This window comes from Amblyomma mixtum, chromosome 3, assembly GCF_055824585.1.
Source record: "Amblyomma mixtum isolate Tamu chromosome 3, ASM5582458v1, whole genome shotgun sequence".
Taxonomy (NCBI): domain Eukaryota; kingdom Metazoa; phylum Arthropoda; class Arachnida; order Ixodida; family Ixodidae; genus Amblyomma; species Amblyomma mixtum.
The window spans coordinates 198,701,530-198,708,910 of NC_143014.1; positions in this window are offsets into that span (position 1 = coordinate 198,701,530).

A 7,381-nucleotide genomic window follows, 5' to 3' on the forward strand; every position below is an offset into this window, starting at 1 on the left:
CCCGAGATGCTGTAGCCTAAGTGGAGGCCGCGAGAAATAATAGCTGAAACGCTTTGGTGCCACGAAAAGAAGCGTTTCTGCCGCGTGATTTTGTTCACGTAATTTTGAGCGCATTCTACCTCCTAATTAGAAGAAGAAAGGAGAAGGAAGAAGCTGTCGTCACGGTCTTCGGACACCAACAGCGCTGAGTGTTCCGAACAGGAAGTCTGAATGCCAATAGTTCGCCCCCCATCGAATGACTACATCCATCCTCCGTTGCCATCCACGATCGCGCTAGTGATGGATAGCCAATGTCTCAAAACGTGACGCTGCTACCAGGCGACTGGGAGCGACCAAGAGCTTTACCGAGGCACACAGCTCTAGTGCCGCTCGCTCAAAGCCGTTTACCAACACCATTATCTGCACCGATACGGCACAGACTCTGTTCCTCACGAGCATCGACGACAGCAACTGCGATAACAGGGCTACGAAGCACGTGCGAGCACCGTTGTGAGTCGCCACCACCCTTGGCACTGTGAACACGGCTGCGCTCTCCACGTCGAAGCAGAACTCGCCGCGCACCTCCATGCAGCCCAGTGGCACTGCCAACATTTCCTTCTGAAAACACCAGACACGGACTCAATCCGTTAATGGGCTCATTCCGCGCGTAAGAAATGCGCAGCCAGTCAGCGGGATCCCGTGAGCCTGCCCGGATATAGTTGGCGATCTGGTTGTCACATTTTGATAATTATACCTGAAGTTCAACCCCTATGCGGCGATCCCCTGAGTGCGTGTACACGCGGGGACGAGAGCTAACGAGTGGCCAATAGCGACAGCGGGATCCCGTGAGCCTGCCCGGATATAGTTGGCGATCTGGTTGTCACATTTTGATAATTATACCTGAAGTTCAACCCCTATGCGGCGATCCCCTGAGTGCGTGTACACGCGGGGACGAGAGCTAATGCAAGATGGCAGCCGTGATCGCATTTGTTGGCCAAAGTATGGTGGCTGTGTGCTTCCCACGACATACATATGACGGCACAACCGCATCTTCCGCAACTTCCGCTTAGCCGCCGTCACCGCGGCAGGTGCCAATTAACAGCGAGCGTAATTTTAAAGGGCATCCTGTAGCGGACGTATTTCAGTGCAGTTCGAGGCGGGTAAGTGCGGAATTACAGTAATTTCCTAGCATGAAGTCCGGTATAACAAATACTAATTTCAGCTCCAAACAAAATGCGTAGTATTTCGAACCTCAAGGGGCAGATGTTATGTGCAAGAGGAGAAAAAAATTAATCCCCGATTTATTTCTTTATAATAAATGCGGCGTAGGTGAGGTAGCACAATATGTATGGACCCTTCAATATGCGACTTATGATGGTTTTACAGACAATGCAAGCGGCAGCTGGCGCGACGCGGTTTCTACCTTTCCACAGCAGCAGTAGCAGGCGCGCTACCCTCGGTTCCATTTCGCTGCAGCTGGCGTGCATGAGTTTCGTGCTTTCGACATGGTCGCAGCTGCCGTGAAACCGGTTTTCTTCCTTCATCAGGACCTCACCATGTTTCATCAGGACACACGATCGCTTTTGAGCTAGTTACCCACCTAGTGGCTAGCGCAAGATTACGAAAAGGATTTCCCGCTGTCCACTTTGGAACCCGCGCAATCCGTCGCCTGTCACCCTCTCTTCGTCTTCCCTCTCCCACTTGGGATTTCCCTCTCTCCACTTTTCCCCCTGCCAACCGCGGCAGGTGGAGGCTTCACCAGGGCACAAAGCGGCTTTTTCTCTGGTGGGCCACCCAGCGCTAACGCACTCCACCTACCAGCCGTGGCAGGTGGCAGCTGACAGGTGGGAGCTTCAGCCGCAGACAGGACGGCTGTTCCGCGAGCGAAGCATCTAGTGCTAGCGCCCTAAAAAAGACATTTTCTAATGGCCGAATATTGGGCCGGCACAAAGAAAACTCTACAACAAGCCTGTTGCCAAAACACAGACTACTTTATTCAGCCGAAGAAATTTTGTACCTGTGTATTTCCACTAAAACTCTTTTGTAATAGAAGTTTAAGCAAACATTTTGGTTAAGACTGTTTTTTTTTTTGTTTACTGGCAGGTAAAGTGACAATAATGACAAGCAAGAGCAGCAAATTAAGTGAACTCAGGATGATCTGAATTTGTCTTGTATAGATGGATTTTCGCATTCTAACAACAAATGTGTTTTCACTAAAAACAGAGCTTTTATGGAAAAGGCGAAAAAGTTGAATACAGGTGTCGCCATCACAGGTCAATTTCGCACGTAAACAGCAGTACCTTGACGCATTTTTTCGCGCGGATCCTAGAGACTAGGCTGCACCGCCATTCTCTTCAAAACGGCGATCACTGAGTCCTTTTCGATGTAGACTCACGAGTTTGAATTGGGCAGCGGGAAAATTTTTGAATATAATTTTCTCAGCAACAAATGGATATTTGGCTGCCGGACAAGTATGCTATAACCAGAAAGAGCCACAGAATTGAGTTTTACTACGAACAAGCATTTTATTGAATGTTTATTGCCTTTATGTTTATGTCCTTATGTTATGTTATGTTATGTTATGTTATGTTATGTTATGTTATGTTATGTTATGTTATGTTATGTTATGTTATGTTATGTTATGTTATCTTAAGTTCTGTTACGTTATGCTATGTTATGTTACGGTACGTTACGGTATGTTATGTTATGTTACGTTGCGTTATGTTTTGCTGTGTTATTGAATGCTTAGTACGCAAGGCCACTTGTAAAAAAAACGTCAACCAAAAGCTGGCACTTACAGCGAAGATGAAACTGAAGCAATGTTCTCAGTGGTAGCCTAGACTGAGCAGAAATTTGTTTTTGCTTCTAATAATGTTGTTATATTTAGCAACAGTTACGTTTAAACCTGCACATGATACGAGTTTATGAAGGAATTTGTTATGAAGATAAAAAGAATGAAAAAAAAACTCGGTTCACTTTCTGAAAAGGCAGGCTTACTCTGACCGTTTTTTAAGTGCTCCGCAATAAGCGTACCATGCACCTCGGGGGGGGGGGGGGGGGGGGGGGGCTCTGCATTTGTTTTGCGCGCAAAAGATGGCGGCAATTTATGCTGCACGAATTTGGGCTTGCTAGAGAACGCTACCTAGTGAACGATTTCCACAACACCAGATCCTGCAGCGGACATCCCAGACTTCGCGCACTTTCCCCACATCGTGGTAAATACTCTTTTAACAGTACATCTCGCTGGGCTATTTGGTGGAGCATTGTGAAACAAAAGGCAAAAAAAACAGCGCAAAATTTAACACAAACCACACAGAAAGACGAGCAGCGCCCGTCCTGTCCGTCTTTCTGTGTGGTTTGTGTTAAATTTAGCGCTCTTTTTACCTTTTGTTGGACCTCTTGTGGTCAATACGTTCGCAATAAAGCTAAATTTATAAATATTACCTCAGTTGACGACTACACTGCCGTACCTGCACTAATGAAACGTTTACATAAGGCAATGCAGAAGCGTACTTGCAGGCAGACCGTGGCATGGTGCCGTTCACGCTTGGAAATCAAATCAGATCGATATTTACAGCGACATACACAGCAGCTGTTGCTTAGGCTTGAAGGCACACCCCAGTGTATAACGACGGCCAAGGAGTAATTTGCTGATTTTAGCCGTTCTGAAAATTTTGCTTGGTTTTACCGCGTGTTTTTACCACTGACGTCTTATTCAATTTAACAGCGTGTCGCTTTTGCCCGCCGGGATCAAACCAGTGGCAAGCGGTAGGCCACCATTTTGTTTCAGGCAACCTTCAGCAGGCTGTGCCCTCATCGGCACCAACGCAGTTCTGTGAGCTCAACGGCATTGGTATGCCTTGCGGTGGAACAGGCAAATGAAACAGACTGGCCCATTGACTTCAAGCGTAACACACTATAAAAAAAAAATAAAGGAAAACAAACACCACAATATAGCAGCCACAAGCTATTGACAGCTAAGACTAGCTGTATTGTATTCACTTGTTTGAATCAGCGAAAGTAGTAAATAAAAAATAATTTACGTCCTCAATGTCATGTTTGAGCACGAGGGCCTTGATGCAGCCGAAACTCAATGCTGTATCCAGGGGCAGTAAGATGTATCTGAAACTAATCTCAGCGGTGTTAATATCCCCAAGAGAGGAAAAAAAAGTGGGAAAGGGACGCGGACATGCGGAGAGAATAACACGAGAGCAACTCTGGAACACAACGATTAAGCCCGGAAAGAGACAACATGAAGAAGTAGCGCAACCAACAACTAAATTTTTGTTGGAAACGAAAAGGAGCATTTTATTCCCAAATGGAAAGTGGTCACCACCAATGGAAATGCGCATTCATGCCCTACTTTTATTTTTACTGCGACAGCAGCATACCAGTGACTCTTGGCGAAAGTGCCGCCGTTGTCTGTGCGAGGCCTCGGTGGGTGAAGCCACCCCCCCTTCACAAGCACCAGCCACCTCCGCCCAACTTCACGGCCTGGAAAATTTCTGTCGTGTGTTTGAAGCTTGGGCTTAGACTAAAAGCTGTCGTTAGAGTAAAAGCATCAACCACTCTCATCTCGGCGAAGGACTGAGTCTTTAAAATTTTTGTATTGCATTATTAACTCTTCCTGCTGGGCCTCTGCAAATGATTACCTAATCCCTGATATACCATCTAAAACTAGAAGTCACCACAGCCTAAACATCACGCCTTATTTTGCCCTCACGGACACTTTTAAATAGTTTTTTTCCGCGGTAATCGAATATTGGAATTGTTTACCCGGTTCTACTCACTCTCTTCCTTTAGAGCTGTTTTTAGCGGCTATTGAATAATTTTTCCATTTTTCTTGTTTTCACTCACACTGTTTCGGATGTTTCGGACGTTTGCCATTGTTGTGCTCCATGTTTTCCTACATTGTTGTTCACACCCACCCCTGCAATAGCTCAATATGGCTGCAGTATAAATAAATAAATAAATAAATAAATAAATAAATAAATAAATAAATAAATAAATAAATAAATAAATAAATAAATAAATAAATAAACCATCGAGGGTTAATCCAACTCTTATCGCATCTTTCACGCATCAGGTTTCATAATCATCCTATGAATTTTTTTTCTTTTTGATCGTGGCACATCGGAGTTTCACATAACTTGAACGCCGCTCTTGTGGATGACACCAAAAGTGCTTGGAGAAAGCCAGTACAATGCCCGATCCCGGGTGCCCTGTCCTCTCAGGGAATCCGGCAGGTTTACCCTACATTAAATACTAACAGTCAATCGTATAAAAGTGCACATTGCCACCTTGATACTTTATTTGTGAACACTGGAATTACCTGTGGCACGAACTTGATAGCTAAGGCTGTCTGCTGCTGAGCTCGAGGTAGCAGGTTCTGCTCTCAGCTGTGGTGGCTGTATAAGAACAGCGTGTGAACACAGTTCCCGTTTATTGTGTCCGCAGTGAGCGCATTCAAGTTACAAGGAAAGGCAGTACCAACTGGCTCCGTTTCTGGCATTGAGGACTTGCTTGAGCAAAAAGATAACCATAACACGTTCAAAAACGCACGATGTTATCACGTACACCACGCAGCAGAACAATCGTATGTGTCAGGAGAACTGGTCTTCCAAGAACCGAATTCTTTCTTAGAAAACAACAGTCGAGGTCCGGGCGTTGAGTGCATTAGTCAAAGGTCAGCAATTAGAGAAAAATCGTTACTAGCAATCTCCGCTCAGGCAATGCATATGTTTGCAGCATAACCTCGCTGCGATGAAGCCAGCAGTGCCTGTGAATTAAAATGAAATTGAATTATTATTTCACCGACAAAACCACAACAGTAAAAGAAAACAGAAACGCTCACCTTCACTTTTTAGCACTTCGGAGAATCAGTAACACACCCAGAAAGAGTAGACGTGACGCGCTTCAGACGGAAGCTTACAGAAATAGAGAACTCTCACAAAAAGCTTTCGACCGAATACCTCCAAGAAATTTGAAACACCAACAGAAAAATTGCATTCAAACGATGCGGAGCAGCCAGGGCCTGCCGGGATATTTTGCCACCGCGTCTGCCAACAGTCAGGTGCAATCGCGGGATGACAAAGGGAGCAAGCCAGGTAATCTTCAAGAAAGCCTCCACTCCACTCTTGCTCCCGCTGCTCCTCTTTTCATCACAGTCTTAGTTCTTGAAAGCTGGCGAGAACTCGTCGCTTCGTATTTCTCCCGGAACAACTATCTTGCCGGCGTCTTACGGAAGAGCTCTTTTCAGCGCTAAAGACGAGGCTCACAAGGACTCGAGATCGGCTCCATCTTCCCCCATTGCGATGTTCCGCCCGTTTAAAGGTTTTTAAACTTAATTAGCACTTTGAAATTACGTTCATTCTACATAAAAGGAAGAGGAAACTGCAAATTTCTTACCGCCTTGTGTTACGATCACTTGTATTTTGGTTATACACCTGGACTATTCATTTAAAGCGCTTTGCTACAAGGCCATTCTGAAGCATGGAGATTATTAGCGGTTCGACTGCGCTCTGTCATTCTTTGCCTAATAGTTTTGGCACCCGTACTTTCACTTTAAAACAATTACTGGTGGCTTATTAACGGTGCAAGTCGTCAGCACTCTTGTCTAGAAACCTCGAACGTCGCCCTGTCGCACAAAAAAGAGCGGAATCTTGAGCAGTACCAGTTTCTATAGGCAATGCTCACGCTCGAGCGAAGGCGCATAGTCATACAATTAGCCCTGCCGATTCCACTGCGCCGATAAGAGAGCAGCCGAGCAAAGATTTCTCCTTCTTTGTTCCGCAGCACACTGCCCCAGCGATCAGCGCGCTGATGACTGTACCGCTGCCCGCTAACATAACACGAATCAACATAATAATAATAATAATAATAATAATAATAATAATAATAATAATAATAATAATAATAATAATAATAATAATAATAATAATAATAATTCACGCGAAGCCTGTCAGTAAACAGCAGGACTCGGCCGCAAAACTGACTATATTTAGGGAGAGAAAAAGAAAGAAACCACTAAAGAGAAACCAAACAGACTGCGAACATTACAGTACAAAGAACTAAACAGGTAGAAAGAAGAATTTTCACATTGGCACAGAAATGAAAATATGCAGCACACAATTACTCTAAGTACAATTTCTTCAGGTTTCTGCGAATATCACGTATAGACTCACAGGAATTAATTTCACGGAGAAGAGTATTAAATATTCCTGTACATAATAAGCTCGAGTATATTTGCCAAATCTGGTACGCGTGTGTGGAATTGAAAATGGCGGCACACAGTAATATTAATAATAATGGTAAAATAATAACAATAGTAATAATTTTATTGCGAAATTCCATGCTACATTACGAGTTGGAGGCCTGTCAAAGCGAAAAATGACATAACGGG